The sequence below is a fragment of the Chrysemys picta genome, chromosome 1, assembly GCF_011386835.1.
Source record: "Chrysemys picta bellii isolate R12L10 chromosome 1, ASM1138683v2, whole genome shotgun sequence".
NCBI lineage: Eukaryota > Metazoa > Chordata > Testudines > Emydidae > Chrysemys > Chrysemys picta.
In genome coordinates, this window is record NC_088791.1 from 310,782,273 (window position 1) to 310,801,142 (window position 18,870).

An 18,870-nucleotide genomic window follows, 5' to 3' on the forward strand; every position below is an offset into this window, starting at 1 on the left:
AGAAGTTAATATGCACGTCCTTGCATAGGCACCGACTCCGGGACTAGAGCTACAGGCACCAACTTTCCAATGTGCTGGGGATGCTCACTGCTCAACCCCTGGCTCTGACCCTACGCCACCCCTTCCCATCCCCTCTCCTCAGCCTGCTGTGCCCTCACTCCCCCCCCCCCCACACTCCACAGAGCCTCCTGCACTCCACAAAACAGCTGATTGGGAGGGAAGGAGAGGCACTGATTGGCAGGGCTGCTGGTGGGTGGGAGGCGCAGGGAGCAGGGTGGGGGAGGAGCTGATGTGGGGCTGCTGGCGTATTACTGTGGCTCTTTGGCAACATACATTGGTAAATTCTGGCTCCTTCTCAGGCTCAGGTTGGCCACCCCTGCTCTAGGGATACAGATTCTGCACCTCAAAGTACTAAACTTCTCACAGACACAAACAAGAAAAAGTCAAACTGATTGTTTTACATTTTTCCCCAGAAAGTACAGTGACTCTGAACAGAATGAGGAACCATTCTTGCTTAAACTAGGCTCTCTCTTAGCAAAATTAAAATAGTATCAACTACTGTGGCTAGAAAAAGAACAAAATGTTCTAGCACCGCACTTGCCCCAAATATTTCAGCAAAAATTTACACTCTTTGTGAAAGTCAGCTTTTCCTTGTTCAAATCTTCATTTTTTGAGCAGGACATTTTAAAATCATATGCTTTCTGCCATATTTAGTAACCTCAGAAAAAAGGATTGCAGCTGGAGAAAAAGTATTGGCATCAAACTATCATTCTGCAGATACCTCAATTTCTGAGAATGCTAGACCAAGTTTTATTTTTTTTTTAAATCTCACTGACAAGCAGATAGCAGTACTTTTCCAAACCAAATTTCTCCTAACTTAACACTGAAGATTTACTGTATTACCCTTTAGAAACAATCTAATATTTCCCCCCAAATTATCCATGAAATCTTCACAACAGCAATAGAGATGGCTGCAATACAAGACTACTACTATACATATTTGAATGGTTTATATATAATTTTTTAAGTATAAAATTATTCAATGTAGTTCAAATACACTAAAAACTACTCATCTATTTATTTTACAATAGTAAAAACTGATAATGAGATCCCATTAATGTATCAGGCAATTATATGTAATTGATTTAAGACTAACATCTATACACTTTGGAAATAGTTTTTCAAGTGTAAACCTTTTAATAAGTAACTATTAACACAATCTGCATATATTCCTGCTAGGCAAACAATGAGGCCAACTTTCAAAGGAAGCTCCAATTTCTTCCAAGGGAGATGCAAGCAAACCCCTGCAACCTTCCAACCATTTAATTATACTTTTCTTACACAAGGACTTAGCAATAGGCATTACCATTTATAATGAAATACCCTGGAAGGAAGTTTGCTGTTGCAAGCAATGACATGAAAAACCCAACACTTCCCCTATTTTACCCCTCCCATCTCTCTTATGCATGGCCTTTAAAAATATGTATACCAGAAGAACTCTTCATGTTTTCTTTGTAAATTAAGGGAGAAATGTGATAACATCTAGGAAACCATGCTTAATCAACAAGGCTCTGACACTTCTACAATCACTTTATTAATACAGAAACTATTCAGTTTGTATCTAATTTGTGGAATGTTCCAGATGCAAAACATGCTAAATATAGTGAACCTGCACTAAGGGGCACCTTCAATAGGCAATACTTTCCCTTCTTAAAGATGGCCTGCAAAACTTTTTTTTTTTAAATGGGGCTTGCGCCTTTTATGATTAATAAAGAAGTTCTAGAAGGCTTTTAAAAGTTTTTTTTTTTAAATCTTAGAAATATTAGGAATGTAAAGCTGGTCTGTTCTGGTTTTTTTTTGAAGATCTGCAGAAGGTCAAAGAGACGTTTGTGAGCTCATAGCACCTTAACCGAAGGGCAAAGATATGGAACCTTTAATAAAGGCTTCCTTTATCCAAAATGGTAGTCATTTAATTTAAACAGGTAGTAACAAAAAAAAAAAAAAAAACAAGAATATTTTAAACAGTGACTTTAAAAAAAAAAACTCTTAATTCAACTTTCACTCTCAGTGATGTCACCAGGTCACTTATTCTCCAGTTATTGTAGAATCTTTCAGACTATACAGGCCCTGAATCTCTAATGGGAAAAAAATAAGCAGAGTTTAAAAACCAAATGCAAAACAGAACATTTTTCTGGTTTTTTATCATAAAGTAGCAAAAAAATTCAAGCCAAATTTTGTTTCCTTTGCAGGTCACCTCCTAAGATATCACTGATGTAATAACCAAAATTTCTGTACAATTTTGTTGTCCTTTTAAAGATCAGCCATTAATAGAAAACAAATGGTCAGTTATCCCTTGCACAGTTACTTCAGACAGGTTTCACTGTATGGGGTAAAAGCTAAAATGCTTTAAAGCTAATCCAGGCAAGTTACTTTATTCTTAAAGAAAAACACCACAGAAGCATACTTTGAGTGCCTCACTGCAAGATGACAGAGGCCACAAGTCTCTATCAAGGTCATTTCTGAGACATACACTATAATATTTAAGTCTTCTGCTGATACAAGAAAGTGAAAAGGCAAAACACGGTTCCTTTGCAGCAGTGTGTTTCTTAACCATATAAAAGGATTATATGGATGCACAAATTGTCAGGAGAAAATATTGTTGACTGGATCATTTCTTCTCTAGTTCTTACTTCTGCCAGTACTACAGTAAGTACATACAGAAGTGCAGGTCACAGGTCTCACTTTGGGAAGTGATTTAATAATAATCAAGGCAGTACACACACCGCTCTTCACTCAGAGTACATCAAATGAGATTTGCAAGCCTCACTTGCAGTGGTTTGAAAATGGATGAACTAGCTACTTCACTTCAGCTTCCCCTCAGAATAAATTTTTCTACCCATTTAGCAAAGTGACCTCTAACATTTTTCAAAAACTCTTGCCTTTCACTCTATAGGCCTCTGGAAAATTTGATTTACTTGGTTGCGTCAAGTTTAGAAGCCTTCCCTTCTTGTGCTGTTAAACAGTAAAGAATGAACAGGAAGCTTGATTTTCTGACTAGTTACATTCTTGCTAAGTAAATTTGTAATGTTCTTTTGTCATCTAGATTGTGCTGCTCTCACTCTTTCAAGCTTCAGGCAGAAATAGTAAAGCTATGTCTTGCAATCTGTCAAAAAGACATCTTTGTGAATGAAGGAAAATTTGTCCTCAGCACCAACTTGTCATTGTAAAACACAGTATTAGGGCTTGACAGACATTGTTCCTAGTTCAGAAATAATTCAAGGATGTAACTGTTTTGAGACTACCCACATTTATGGAAAGGAAATAGTGATATTGTCTGAGCAGTTAAGAGGCAAGCTACTGATGAACTTAGGTTCCAAATTAGAAGTCGGAGGAAGACTGATCAGTTCTGTTGCTTTTAGAAATTTCTTTAAAAGCCGACATGAGGATAAGTAGTCTGATTTGTCCTCCCCTAAGGCACCTGCATAAGGCTGGGACGTTAAAAGTGTGAGTTGGAACAAAAGAGTCCATACTACTGAGATGCCAGTAAGGAGATTATTCTTAGAAAGATTCAATTTATTTATTTTTCTCTGCAGTACTGCTTAAATTTTACTCATTCAGGAAAGATTCAATCAATAGAGATTACTCCTGAACTGGCTCAAGTTCCTTTTCCTAACATTACCTACTCACGAAGGTCAATCAATTATTAAACAGCATTATATTGTAAAAAATATTGCATTTATTGAGCTTCTTGGATTTGTTTCCTGTGGTTGCAAAGTCCTCTCTATTCAAGACTCCCCGGTAGGCCTGCTTGCCTCACTTGTTCAATGTGTCTATATGAGAATTTTTATTCTGCCATTGCCTATAGTCACCTATTTACTCATAAAACCTGTGCTTGCCACCCCTCGCCCCCGACACACACACACACACACACACACACACACTTTTCATTTGGGTAGAGGAAATTCAGAGTTAAGGCGATAAAATGCAAAAATTTTATTAAAGATTTGTAACTATGACCAGTGAAGACTTAAAATAAGCTTTTCAGATATTAGCGTTTCTCTTGTCAGCTAAATAAGAACATAAGAATGGCCATATTGGGTCAGTATCCTGTCTTCCCAGTGGCCAGTGCCAGATGCTTCAGAGGGAATGAACAGAACAAGGCTATTTTGAGTGATCCACCCCATTGTCCAGTCCCAACTTCCAGCAGTTGCAGGTTTAGAGACACCTAGCATACTATTTATTTTTTTAAGGTTAAGTTAACATGCAAGTCATCAGAAGGCTATGAAATAAAATACTGTAAAGCTATATTATGTCTGGAGAAGTATATCAGATTAATAGTTTTTAATTTATATTTTCAGAGAGCTAAAGTCTGTCTACAATGAAATCACAACTGGAAAATATCACTTCCCAGTATTTTAGCTAATGAAATCGATTGACCATGGTGCTGAACAGTCCTAATCCAAGGGGGTATGTGAGAGGTAACATTTCAGGCAATATAGGATTAGCTCATTTTCAATACTGCAAGCTCAAATACACCTCCTTTCAGATGTACTGTGGTTATGGAAGTGCCCCATCTCCAAAGGTGAGAAAAAAAAATACAGAGATAAGTAGCTACAGAAAGATGGAATGTTTCTGCATTGAGAGTTAATCAAAATCATCGAGAATTAAACTATTCTGATGCCTGTACTAAATACACTTGGTGTCCTAAAGGGGATGACATAGGGATTGTTTCTACATGCTGTTAATCAGAGCTCTGGACTCCAGCACTTCAACTCTGTGCTGCGAGCCACCATCTGCAGTTAAGTACGGCCAGACTGAGTCAAAGTTTAAATAACAGACCTTAAAGGAACCCCCAGACACTGCAGGAAGTAGAACTGATTCAGAAGGGGAACTCTTTCATTCTCAGAAAGTACTTACCCTACTTCATTTAACTGTCCTACTTCATAATCCAAAAGAGTAATTTATCTCACCCCATGACCACTTAGCTTCCTTAACAGCGTCTTGGGGTGGCCTGCCTTTATCACTTAGAAAGAATGATCCTGGGGAGAAGATAGAAGCAAAGAAGTTGTCTATCAGCTTATCTTGGGCTGGATTTCCAATTTCTGAAAAGTCTCCTCTGAGTCTGTTAAAATGATTTGCTTCTTGGAACAGAGATTAAATTGTCAATTAACTTTCTCAGGCACTTAACCGGTTTACATGTACCTAGTTGAAATCACCCCTTATATATAAAAATGATAATTATTACCTCTGATATTTTTAAGCATTGCTTATCTGAAGGCTGGTAGTATTGCAATACAGTAGAACCTTGATTTTACAGACACCAATCTTACAATCAGTTATACAAACAATTTTTCCTGATGAGGGAAAAACATAAAAATCACATAAAGCAATGTCTGTGAAGAACAAGTCAACATCCCCTAACATTCTGATGCATTCAATGTATTGGAAATTGCTTTGTAGTGGTTTGAAGGACAAGTGACGTAGTGCACCACACTACAAATTTTACACTACAACTCATGTAATTGAGTTGTTCAATTTTATTAACTGAATCCCACATTAGTTCATAAAGTAAGGGTTCTACTGTAGTATATTTATTACTTCAGGAGAATTTGTATAGATGCAACCCCCCCATAGACCTTTGCTCCTATTCACATTACAGAGATTACTGAGCTACATATTTTTTCCTGTTCATCAACAGAATGTGTTATTAGATTCTAATCAGCTCCAGTTCAAAGAGGGTTCCATGGGTATTATTGAGAACAGGGTTTGGCCTACAAAATGGGGATGTGTAAGAAGAAATGAAATAGTTTGACTTAAATCTTTGATTGAGCTGTATGGCTGGAAGTTGGGGGAGGGGGAAGTGTTTACTTGCAAAAGCAATATTTTTTTATAAAGAATAACTGATAGAATGGAACCCTATCAAGTCATTTTTACAGTTATTTTTCAGTGTAGAAGAACACTGATCTTATGAGCATTAAATTCATTCAAAAAAGAAAAAGTGAGACAGTATTCCAGAATGGCAAGACAGGCAATGAACAAGGCTCTGCTCTCTGAAGACACTAACAAACGTTTAAAAAGCCATTCACTAGATATTATTTTGACAATAGTGTTTGTGTTAGAATTAATTCTAATTTTTAAAGAGAAACAAAGGTTCTAACAGACCAAACAAGAAAACAACCCTTTACTAAACACATGCATGAACTCTTACAAGGACAGATAGGAAGGTAACGGTTTACATCATTCAAATAGATTTAATTGTCAAGTACTGTACTAGATTCCAAGGTAACACTTCTCTCTATTTGTAGTTTCACAACAAACTAAAAATACACATGCTTCCTCCAGCTTTCTTTACGAACTGTGCACTTGTAGGTTATGGCAAGACAACTTGGGCAGTTTCTTGCTTCCTCAGATTTCTTTGAACCCCCTATCAATCCGGTTATAGGTTTTAATATGGGATAGAAACTAAATGGTTTGTGTACGTTGATTTCTTCCTTGAAATGAGCAAAAATAAAGTGTCTCTGTAGATTCATTTAGGTCTGTTTGAAACCTTTGGTATCACTGACAATGAAAAAAAGGTTGTCTAGTTAGTGGACACAAATAGAAATGGATGGAGCTGCTGAGTGGCTCTGTTCCTGTCATTTTGAGATAAACCTACGGGTAGGTGTGGAGAATTGTTTCCCTTGCTCAAGGGTTCTCTCTGGTCAAGCATCACAATGGTCTATGTTGTCATTGCTCTTGTTCAATGTGTTCATGAGGCCTCAGAGAACCAGTGAGAAGATAAGGGCTACAATGCATTTAGTGTGCTAATACCCAGTTCTACATCTTTGTCACCTCTGACCGAGCTGTAGTAGTAACAAACTACCCAGTGTCTAGACTATCACTAGCTGGATGTGACTCAATATGGATGGCCTTGGGGAAGCAGCTATAAGAGTTATGTCAGCAGCCCTTATTGAGTAAGTATGGCTACTATTTGGGAAGAGAAGAGCATACTTGGCGTTTGATCTGGGGCTGCTCCTCAATGCCCAGGTAGCAGCTGTGTCCAAGAGTGTTTTTCTCCATCTGTGCCTTGCAATGAGACCTTCTCACAAATAGCCATACTTTTGTCACCTTGAGATTAGATTGCTGTGATACATTCTACAGGAGATACACCTTATGATCATTCAGAAACTGAATACAGTGCAGGATGTTACAGCCTGTTTAATCTGAGATACACATCAGACCAGTGTACTGTGACCTACACGGATTTCCAATAAGTTTCTGGGTGGAATTCAAGGGGCTGCTTTTAAACCATTGTTTGCGACCTGGTTACCTGAGAATTCATCTCTTTCCATAATATATTAGTTAGTGTTGAGATCAGCAGGGGGCACTTGAGCTCAAGCTCCCTTAATAAAGTAAGAGAGAGATGCTGGCAGAGCATTCTCTGTGTGCGGGTCTCCTGCTTTGGAACTCACTTCCACCTCTTGTGGTCTACCAGAGTCCAGAACATTAGTCTTCCAGGCATGCTGCAAAGCCCATTTTTTGTCTCTCTTCTCTAAGGCTGTTAAGGAGAGTATAGCCTGGAATAGGTACAGTAGAACACCAGAGTTACAAACTGACGAGTCAACCACACACCTCATTTGGAACCAGAAGTACACAATCAGGCAGCAGAGACGAAAAAAAAGCAAAATGTACAGTATATTACTGTGTTAAACAAACTACTAAAAAAAATAAAGGGCAAGTTTAATAAAAAAGACTTTACAAGGTAAAGAAATGGTTTCTGTGCTTGTTTAATTTAAATTAAAATGATTAAAAGCAGTATTTTTCTTCTGCAGTAAAGTTTCAAAGCTCCAGTAAGTCAATGTTCAGTTGTAAACTTTTGAAAGAACAGCCATAACGCTTTGTTCAGAGTTATGAACATTTCAGAGTTACAAACTGTCAAGGCTGCTTCCCCACTCTGAACTTTAGGGTACAAATGTGGGGGCCTGCATGAAAACTTCTAAGCTTAACTACCAGCTTAGATCTGGTCCGCTGCCACCATTCCCAAAGCTAGTTCCCTTCCCTGGGAAGCCTTGAGAAACTCTTCACCAATTCCCTGGTGAATACAGATCCAAACCCCTTGGATCTTAAAGCAAGGAGAAATTAACCATCCTCCCTCCTTCCTCCCACCCACTCCTGGTGGATCAAGATCCAACCCCCTTGGATCTAAAAACAAGGAAAAATCAATCAGGTTCTTAAAAAGAAGGCTTTTAATTAAAAGAAAAAAGGTAAAAATCATCTCTGTAAAATCAGTATGGAAAATAACTTTACAGGGTAATCGAACTTAAAGAGCTCAGAGGACCCCCCTCTAGCCTCAGGTTCAAAGTACAGCAAACAGAGATAAACACTCTAGTAAAAGGTACATTTACAAGTTGAGAAAACAAAGTAAAATTAACACGCCGTGCCTGGCTGTTTACTTACAAGTTTGAAATAGGAGAGACTTGTTTAGAAAGATGTGGAGAACCTGGATTGATGTCTAGTCCCTCTCAGTCCCAAGAGCGAACGAACTCCCAAACAAAGAGCACAAACAAAAGCCTCCCTCCCCCCAAGATTTGAAAGTATCTTGTCCCCTTATTGGTCCTTTGGGTCAGGTGTCAGCCAGGTTACCTGAGCTTCTTAATCCTTTACAGGTAAAAGGATTTTGGAGTCTCTGGCCAAGAGGGATTTTATAATACTGTACACAGGAGAGTTGTTACCCTTCCCTTTATAGTTATGACACAAACAACCACCATTCCCGAGGGGTTCGTAACTCTGAGATTCTAGTGTATATCTATGGTCAGTCCTTTTCTTACTTTGTGACTTTAAAGTGTGAGATTAGCTCTTTGATACAGGACTGGCACCTATAATTATGTTAGACATTTTATGCCACCTAATTGCATTGTTATAATAAATGTGCTCTTAATCATCAAATTTAAGTGCAATATGGTATTAAAATGATAAGAGGTACTTTAAGGCAAGCTCACTGAGAACTACAGACCGAGCAATAGTAAACCAAATGACTTTGAATTGCTGTCAGTCATGACATCAAAAGCAGAGTGTAAAATGTTTATATATTGATTTGACCTCTAAGTGAACTTTGGCATTTATTTGCTGAAGTAATTTAAAGGTACGCATAATAAAAGTTTACAAAAAGGTGAAACTACATTTATGTTCTTTCAAAAATATTGTTCTTCAGGTAGTAGGCATCTCCCTCACATTAGCTTGCTTCTTCCAATTACCCCTTCCACGGATTCCATACTACAGAGAGAATTAAAGAATACCATTACCAAAATATGCTTTGACTTTTTGAATTTATGTCACTAGTGTCCTAGAAAAGAACCCAACACTACATCATTTATAATCTACTTGCACAGAGAAAAACAGAAATGTAGAGCTGGAAGGGACCTCGAGTGGGCAGTACCCAGTATACCTAGACCATCCCTGACAGTTATCTGTCTAAGCTGTTCTTAACAACCTCCAACAACAGGGATTCCACAACATACTTTGGTAGCCAATTCCAGAACTTAACTACCCTTATAGTTAGGAAGTTTTTCCTAATATCTAACCTAAATATCTCTTGCTGCAGATTAAGCCCATTCCTGCTTGTCCCAATTTCAGTGGACATGGAGAAAAATTAGCTACAGTTGTCTCTACAAATATGTTAAGGGCTATTACAGACTGTTATCAGATCCCCGTTCCCCAGTCTTCTTTTCTCAAGAACAAACATGCCAAGTTTTTCAACCTTTCCTCATAGGTCATGATTTCCAAACCTATCATCATTTTTGTTCTCTTCTGGACCCTCTCCAATTTGTCCATATCCTTCTTAAAGTGTGGCACCCAAAACTGGACACAATACTCCAGCTGAGCCCTCAACAGTGCCAAATAGAATGGGCCAATATTCTCCTGTGTCTTACATACAATACCCCTGTTAATACACCTCAGAATATTAGCTTTTTTCACAACTGCACCATACTGTTGGCGCCTATTCAATTTGTGAACCATTATAACCCACAGATTCTTTACTGCAGTACTACTGACTATTCTTCCTAACAATAGTACCTGGCACTTGTCTTTTCTGAATTTTATAATTATTTCAGACCAACTCTCTAATTTATCAAGGTTGTTTTGAAATCCAATCCTGTCCTCCAAAGTGCTAGCAACCCTTCCCCAGCTTGTCTCCATCCCCAAATTTTATATTCTCCACTCTATTATCCCAATCATTAATGAAAATGTTGACTAAATACCAGACCCAGAACTGACCCCTGTGGGACTCCACTAGATGTGTACACAAGCAGGAGAATCACAACTTTAGCTTGTAGTCTAGAGGCAGCCTATGTACAGTTTTTTCAATCAATTGTTCACCACCTTTTAGTAATTTCAACTATACCATATTTCCCTGGTTTGCTTATGAGAATGTCACAGGTTACTTAAGCCTTATTAAAAGATATATCACATCTACTGCTTCCACGCTACTCAGTAGGCCAATAATCATGTTAAAGTTAATTAGGTTAGTTTGCATGATTTGTTCTTGACAAATCCATGTTGGCTATTACTTCTCCTATTATCCTGTAGGTGCCTGCAAATTGATTGTTTAATAATTTGTTCCAATTTCTTTCCAGGTATCAAAGGTAGGCTGACTGATCTATAATTTCATGGGTCCTCTTCGCTTCCCTTTTTAAAGGTATGCATTGTGTTTGCTCTTCTCCAGTCGTCTGGGATCTCACCCACCCTCTGGGAGTTCTTGAAAATAAATTGCTAATGTTTCTGAAACTGCTTCAGCTAGTTCTTTAAGCACCCCGGGGTACTAACTTGAATACACCCATATTATCTAAATATTCTTTAACCTGTTTTTTCCCTATTCTGTTTTGTGTTCCTTTCCGCTTGGTAATATTAACTGTGTTAATCATCTGGTCACAATAAACCTTTTTAGTGAAAACAGAGGCAAAAAACAGACAAACCTCAGCCTTCTTGATGTCATCCATCATTAACTCTCCTCCCCTACTAAGTAGTGGCCCTACCTTTTTCTTTGTCTTTCTCTTGCTCCTAATATATTTATAAAACCTCTTCCTGTTGCCTTTTATGTCCCTTGCTAGGTGTAACTCATTTTGTGCCTTAGCCTTTGATTTGTCCCTACATGCTTGTGCTGTTCTCTTGCACTTATACTTAGCAATTTGTTCATATTTGCACTTTTTGTAGGATTCCTTTTTGACTTTCAGGTCATTAAAGAGCTCCTGATGGAGCTAGATTGGCCTCTTACTAGTCTTCATATCTTGCATTCATATCAGAATAGTTTGCTACTGTGCCTTCAATATTGTGTCTGTGAAACTTCCAGCTCTCCTGAGAGACAAGGAGGGTAAGGTACGATCTCTTATTGGACCAAGTTCTGTTGGTGAGAGAGAAGCTATTGAGCTTACACAGAGCTCTTCTTCAGGTCAGACCCCGTCTAATACTCTGGGACCACCATGGCTACAACACTAATACAAGCTCACTGAGCTCCTTCGTCCCTTAGATCTTCTTTTCACTGGACCTTACAAGTTTGTTCAAGTCTACTTTTTTGAAGTCCACTCTCCTTATTCTGGTGCGCTTACATACCTAATTGTACTTAAGTTTAATGCTACTAAGTTTTACTTTTGTAAACTACCTGAGGTTTACTATGAATAGGTTGCAGGCAACACCAAGCATGCCATTTAAACACCCTAGACATTGCTTAGATTCACTGAAATGCTTTACTCCAAGTTTAATCCCTAGCCAATTGTAAGGGCTTGTCTACACTTACCGGAGGATTGACGCTGCCGCAATCTATGCATCAGTGGTCAATTTAACTGGTCTAGTGAAGACCGGCTAAAGCGATGGCCGATCGCTCTCCCGTTGACTCCTGTACTCCACTTGATCGAGAAGAGTAAGGGGAGTCGACAGGAGAGTGTCTCCCGTCAACATCGCGTAGTGTGGACCTCATGGTAAGTAGATCTAAGCTATGTCAATTTGAGTTACGCTATTCACAATTCAAATTGCGTAGATTAGATCGACTTTTCCTTTTAGTGTAGACAAGGCGTAAGTGAGTGTACTGTATTTTCAGTGTGCGGATTACTAAAAGTTGATTCCAATCTTTGAACACAAAAAAAAATTTCTTTTTTTTTAAACTTCAGACTACTCAAGAATCAAAATATTTTTATACATTGTATTTTATACAGGAACCATCATGCACAAGTATATAGGTTTGAAGAAAATGTAGTTTTCTTTTACTAATGTGTATTTAAGCAGCTGCTTACAAATCAGAGATAGATCACTAATTTCTCTTCTTCAGTAGAGTTCTATGAAAAGAATTTTTTCATTTTAATCTGAGGAGAAAATTAGTGATGCATCCTTGTAACAGGATAAAGCATCAAAATTCTGGAGTACCCCTGAACAGAGAAGATAGGGAACCATGAGCTCCAAGGATGTCCTCCTCAGGATTTAGTAGCCCAGCCAAACCACAGTACAGGAGCAGCAGCAGCTCATTGTTGGTCTCTTTACTATGCTGCTGGGTTCAGAGCTCAGGTTCTCAGTTCAGAGAAGGGACAGTTGGCTCATACTGTTAGTGTGAAGATTTGGCATCCTTTGATCCGCTATTTGCTTTGCCTCCTTCTCACCCACCTCCACAAGAAGGAAGAAAAACCTGCTGTTCCTGTATTATTTTTTTTACACACACACACACACACACACACACACACACACACACCCCTCCATTGTACTGTGGAAGAAGGGGAAAGAAGAGACAACAACGGGGTTACAGTAACAATGGGAAAGAGAGGAGGGACATCAGAAAAGAATGCTGAGGAAGAAGTGAAGACAAAAGTGAAGAAAATAAGGGGAGAGGGGGAATGCAATGAAGAGAAAGTAGTAACCTGGGAAGAGACAGCAGAAGGAAAATTAAGAACAAGGGAAAATCAGAGAAGTGTTTGAGATGAGATATAAAAGGACAGTCAAAAACAAAACTAGTAGTATTTAAAGAAAAGAATTAGATAAAACAGACATTGAAAGGTTAAGATAAAACTTTAAGAAGCTATACAATAGAAGTGAAGGAAAGAAAAGGAACAAAAAAAGGTTTTATAATTTCACAGATTTGGCAAACATATTACAATAAAATACTCCTGTTTATAAGTGGGTGTATACACATACAGTTTTGATTATATTCTAAATGCAAATTCCCATTCTTGCATGATTTCCGAGGGAAATAGCCATTTTAGGACTCCCAGTGATTTTTGTGGATTGGCTAGTTTGGCAATCAGCAAAAATAAAAGTATCAAAGGGGTAGCTGTGTTAGTCTGGATCTGTAAAAGCAGCAAAGAGTCCTGTGGCACTTTATAGACTAACAGACGTATAGGAGCATGAGCTTTCGTGGGTGAATACATGAGACATGCAACTGACGAAGTGGGTATTCACCCACGGAAGCTCATGCTCCTATACGTCTGTTAGTCTATAAAGTGCCACAGGACTCTTTGCTGCTTTTACAAAAATAAAAGGTGATTTTCTCAGCACATTACTGCATAAACAGAAGTTAGGTTATTGCCCAAACCTATTTTGACAAATAGGGAGGAACTGGTTGAGAATTTGAAAGGCGGAAGGCAGCTTAGATGAAAATGGTCATGAAATGATAGAGTTCATAATTCTCAGGAATGGTGGGAGGGAAAACAGCACAATAAAGATAATGGATTTCAAGAATGCACTTTAGCGAACTCAGGGAGTTGTTAGATCAGATCCCATGGGACACAAGTCTAAAGGGAAAAACAGTTCAACAGATTTGGTAGTTTTTTAGAGAGACATTAATAAGGGCACAAGAATAAACTATCCCACTGCGTGGAAAGATAGAAAGTGGGGCAAGAGACCACCCAAGCTTAATCAAGAGATCTTCAATGATTTGAAACCCCAAAAAGAGTCTTATAAAAAGTAGAAACTAGGTCAAATTGCAAAGGATGAATATAAACAAACAAGTACACCTCTACCTCGATATAATGCTGTCCTCGGGAGCCAAAAAATCTTACCGCATTATAGGTGAAACGGCATTATATTGAACTTGCTTTGATCCATGGGAGTGCGCCGCCCCGCCCCCCTGGAGCAGTGGTTTACCACGTTATATCCGAATTTGTGTTGTATCGGGTCGAGTTATATCAAGGTAGCGGTGTATATAGGGACAAAATCAGAAAGGCTAAGGCACAAAACAAGATTAAACTAGCTAGAGATATAAAGAGTAACAAGAAAGCATTCTACAAATACATTAGAAGCAAGAGGAAGACCAAGGACAGGGTAGGCCCATTACTCAATGAGTGGGGAAAAAACAATAAAAGAAAATGTGGAAATGGCAGAAGTGCTAAATGACTTTTTTGTTTCAGCCATTAGTGATTAACTTTGAAAAGTCATGGAAGACAGGAGAGATTCCAGAGGACTGGAAGAGGGCAAATATATGCCCATCTATAAAAAGGGAAATAAGGACAACCTGGGGAATTACAGACCAGTCATCTTAACTTCAGTATCTGAAAAGATAATGGAGCAAATTATTAAGCGATCCATTTGTAAACAACTAGAAGATAATAAGGTGATAAGTAACAGTCAGCATGGATTTGTCAAGAACAATCGTGTTAAACCAACCTAAGAGCTTTTTTTGACAGGGTAACAAGCCTGGTGAATGGGTGAAAAATGATAGATGTGGTATATCTTGACTTTAGTAAGGCTTTTGATACTGTCTCGCATGACCACCTCATAAACAAAACGAGGGATATACAACCTAGATGGAGCGACTATAATGTGGATGCATAACTGGTTGGAAAACTGTCCTCAGAGAGTAGTTATCAGTGGTTCACAGTCATGCTGGAAGGGCATATCAAGTTGGGTCCCACAGAAATCAATTCTGGGTTGGGTTCTGTTCACTTTTTTCATCAATGATTTAGATAATGGCATAGAGAGTACACTTATAAAGTTTGTGGACTATATCAAGCTGCAAGGGGTTGCAAGTGCTTTGGAGGATAGGATTAAAATTCAAAATGATCTGGACAAACTGGAGAAATGGCCTGAAGTAAACAATATAAAATTAAATAAGGACAAATGCAAAGTACTCCACTTAGGAAGGAACAATCAGTTGCGCACACACAAAATGGGAAATGACTGCCTATGAAGGAGTACTGCTGAAAGGGATCTGGGAGTCATAGTGGATCACAAGCTAAGAAAGAGTCAACAGTGTAACACCGTTGCGCGCGCACACACGCACACACACGCACGCAAATATTCTGGAATGTATTAGCAGGAGTCTTGTAAGCAAGACACATGAAGTAATTTTTCCACTCTACTCCACACTGATTAGGCCTCAACTGGAGTATTGTGTCCAGTTCTGGGCACCACATTTCAGGAAACATGTGGACAAATTGGAGAAAGTCCAGAGAAGAGCAACAAAAATGATTATAGGTCTATTATAGGAAAATGACCCTATGAGGGAAAATTGAAAAAACTGGGTTTGTTTAGTTTGGAGAAGAGAAGACTGAGGGGGGACATAACAGTTTTCCAAGTACATAAAAGACTGTTACAAGGAGGAGGGAGAAAAATTGTTCTCCTTAACCTCTGAGGACAGGACATGAAGCAATGGGCTTAAATTGCAACAAGGGAGGTTTAGGTTGGACACTAGGAAAAACTTCCTGTCAAGGCAGTTAAGCACTTGAATAAATTGCCTAGGAAGGTTGTAGAATCTCCATCATTGGAGATTTTTAAGACCAAAGTTAGACAAACACCTGTCAGGGATGGTCTAGATAATATTTAGTCCTGCCATGAGTGCAGGAGACTGGACTAGGTGACCTCTTGATGTCCCTTCCAGTCCTATGATTCTATCCTTGGAATTCTCTCCTGTAATTTCTCCCATCTCTCCTACATAGTTTTAAAATGAAGATAAATGTATTAAGCTATTGTTGCACATTACTGTACACGTTATACATACCTACAATTGCGATAAAGAGAGAACGCATTTTGACTTACAATGACAAGGAGAGTTTTTAAGGGAACAGAGTAGCAACATTTTACTCAGTTAATGGATTGCTGGAGAGTTATAAGGCTGGTATTTTAGCCCTGCACACTCAGATATCCTGGCAAAAGACATTTTTTTAATAGATTACATTTGGATTCAATTTTCTACTCCCAAATTAAGCATGAACTTCTACTACCCTGCCTTTGATAGCTAGAGATACAGGCCCACCCAGGTTCTGTTTTGCAAACTCATTTTGCTCTAGTATGGTACTGCCTCATTAAACGCCAGAAATATTGATTCAAAAAAGGAACCAAGCAAGTATTTTACAGACAGACAATCTCCACAGAAGAGAAACAATTTTCCAATGGCCCTGGAATAACTAAAGAAAACACCTCTAATATATACACTATTATCCCCTAAAGTGTAACTTAAATACATTTTAAATTGAGTGATTTTCTCTGCTGGTGAATGTTTCTGATTGACAACCCAGAAACAGAAGTTGTGTGTGAACATATATAGCATGGACAGCCACAGAACAAGCTTCTGTACTGGAGGGGAGAGGGTAAAATGGGGTCCAACTACAGCTACTCCTCCCCCCCCCCCCCCCCCCCCCCAACACCCTTTTGGTCCAAAAACTGAGCAGGGGAGACCCTTGAACTCTGGGAGCACTTGCACCCAGGTGATCCTTCCCCTTTCCCCATCAAGTGAGCTTGGGAGAAAACTGCAGAGAGGAGCCAGGCAGAGACTCCAGCCAGCAGGGACAGATGCAGTCAAAGCAAGGGCCTTTGATCCTTTAGGCATGTGAACAACTTTCTACAATTTTAACTGGACATTCTGTGCCCTGTGCTGATCAGCTGTTTGCTCCAACTGTCCTGCTGCTGCTCCCATTCCCTCACAGTCTCTTCACCTCAGCTTCATTCCACACCCTCTCCTCTTACCTTCTTCTCCCTGTATTGTCCCCCTCAATCCCATTCCCCTCCCTTTTTATTTTCATTTAACTTATACCCTCTGAACTAAATCTCCCCACACAAAAATTGTGGCCCCTAATATGACATTTGCTGCCACCACATTGTTCACTCTGCTTGTGTGCTATATCCCTTCCCTCACCTGGTCTCTGTCTAGATTATAAGCTTCTCAGCTCAGCTCAGCAGGGACCGTCTACTGCTCTTTATCTGTATAGTGCCTAGCACAATATCACCCAAGACTCATCAGGTCCTTAGGTACCACTGTAATAAACATATTAAATAATAAACTTTCTGGCCAACAAACCTCATCAGTGTTCTGCAAGGACAGCTTCTTAGGATGAAAAGGCAGCTCAGTCTCCATACCGATTCTTGGCTCTTTGCTCAAACTACTAAAAGGCGGCTGCCAATTTGCACTGGGCAAACCTGCATGCTGGACTGAGACCCACCAACTCATTTCACATACGTCACCAAGTAGCCATGATTTTGGCAACTACCAACTTAAGATCATATTCAACTCACAGTCCTAGATGTGAAAGGCTCTATCATAAATTACCCATCTCCCGAGCCATCCAGTTCACAATGTATGATTAATTTTTGCACTCTGATTAGATCACTTTTTTTTTTTTTAAAGGTGTTCATAAATTTTCTGAAACTGTAGGAAGTCAAACAGTAGCAACATTTAGCTTCTTGAGGACAGTTCTCTTGCTTTCTTTACCACTCTAACAAATATACTGAAAGATAAAGAAGCAGGCATAAAGTTGCAAAAAACCACTCAACAGCGTATTTTGGTTTGAAACAAGATGTTTCTAAACAATTACAAGAACGTATGTCCTATGTATTTCTACATACTTTTGAAGTTAACTCTTCTAGCTCATAAAAAAAGTAATGAAAAAATATTAACCACAAATTTTACAAAAGAAATCTTTTCCTTTGAGTGGTTGAGGCTTCTTTTTTTCAAGTTTATAACACTGTCAGAGAATTATAAGTAATAGCCACGCAGTACAATTATTTATTTTCATGAACAAAGTTTCCTTACATTTTCAGTTCTCTGAAAATTCAATTTTACAGAGAGGATAAAACTGTTTCATCCATTTACACAGTACTATGGGCACTATTTTAACATTTGCTAGGCATGAACATGAAAGATAAAATAACCATCATTAACTACATTTCAAGGAGGATCATTAAACTAGATGAAAGGCCTAAAAACTGACACTGCAGTAGCTAATATGGGCTTTAATGCATTAAGTATAAATCAACACTAGCACTGCAGGCATGCGCATGTGAAGGGTCAAACTAGCTCTACATCAGAAGCTATATACGCTACTTATATGCATTACTGAAATTTCAGTGATTAGGAGCTAAATTATCATTTACAGCATTATGTTCAGAGATAGTTTGAAAAGAATGTGCTATTAAAAACCTCATTATATTTACTGGCTTTTAGAAGAAAAGAATAAAAGCTACAGATAATTGTGCAGTAAGAAAGGGCAATTTAGGATTTAACTCTGAAGATGGAACAGTCAGACACACCATCTATTATTATTCTATGCAAAAAGTCATGAGCATATGTTCCAGAGGCAACTAAATATATAGTGAATTGGAAAAAGTGTTTATCAAGTTTACATGTTAACTGCAATTTACTTGGATTTTTAATAAACACTTGCTCAGGCAGTCAAAGTTTTGCTTGTAATGTATTTATAATAAACAAAGGCTATTCGCAAAAGGCCTTCAAAGAAATCTACAGAGCAATAACGTTGGTAGCTTTTGAATGACCTCTCATGTTTTTATTCCAGTGTATTAAAGTATATATATTAGTATCTCCTCTAACATTTTTAACAGATAATTTTTTATTTAATTGTGTGCATGCCTTTTTACTTTAAAAGTTGCTGACAGCCAAATATCCACCCCCAATTACATACACAT

The 18,870-nt window shown here is 38.5% G+C and overlaps 1 protein-coding gene across 8 annotated transcripts in view; it reads right to left on the reverse strand.

The window, feature by feature from the left end:
• CDK8 (cyclin dependent kinase 8) overlaps positions 1-18,870 on the reverse strand; it is a 159,073-nt gene that overhangs the window by 55,960 nt on the left and 84,243 nt on the right. The gene's annotated exons all lie outside the window — the stretch shown is intronic.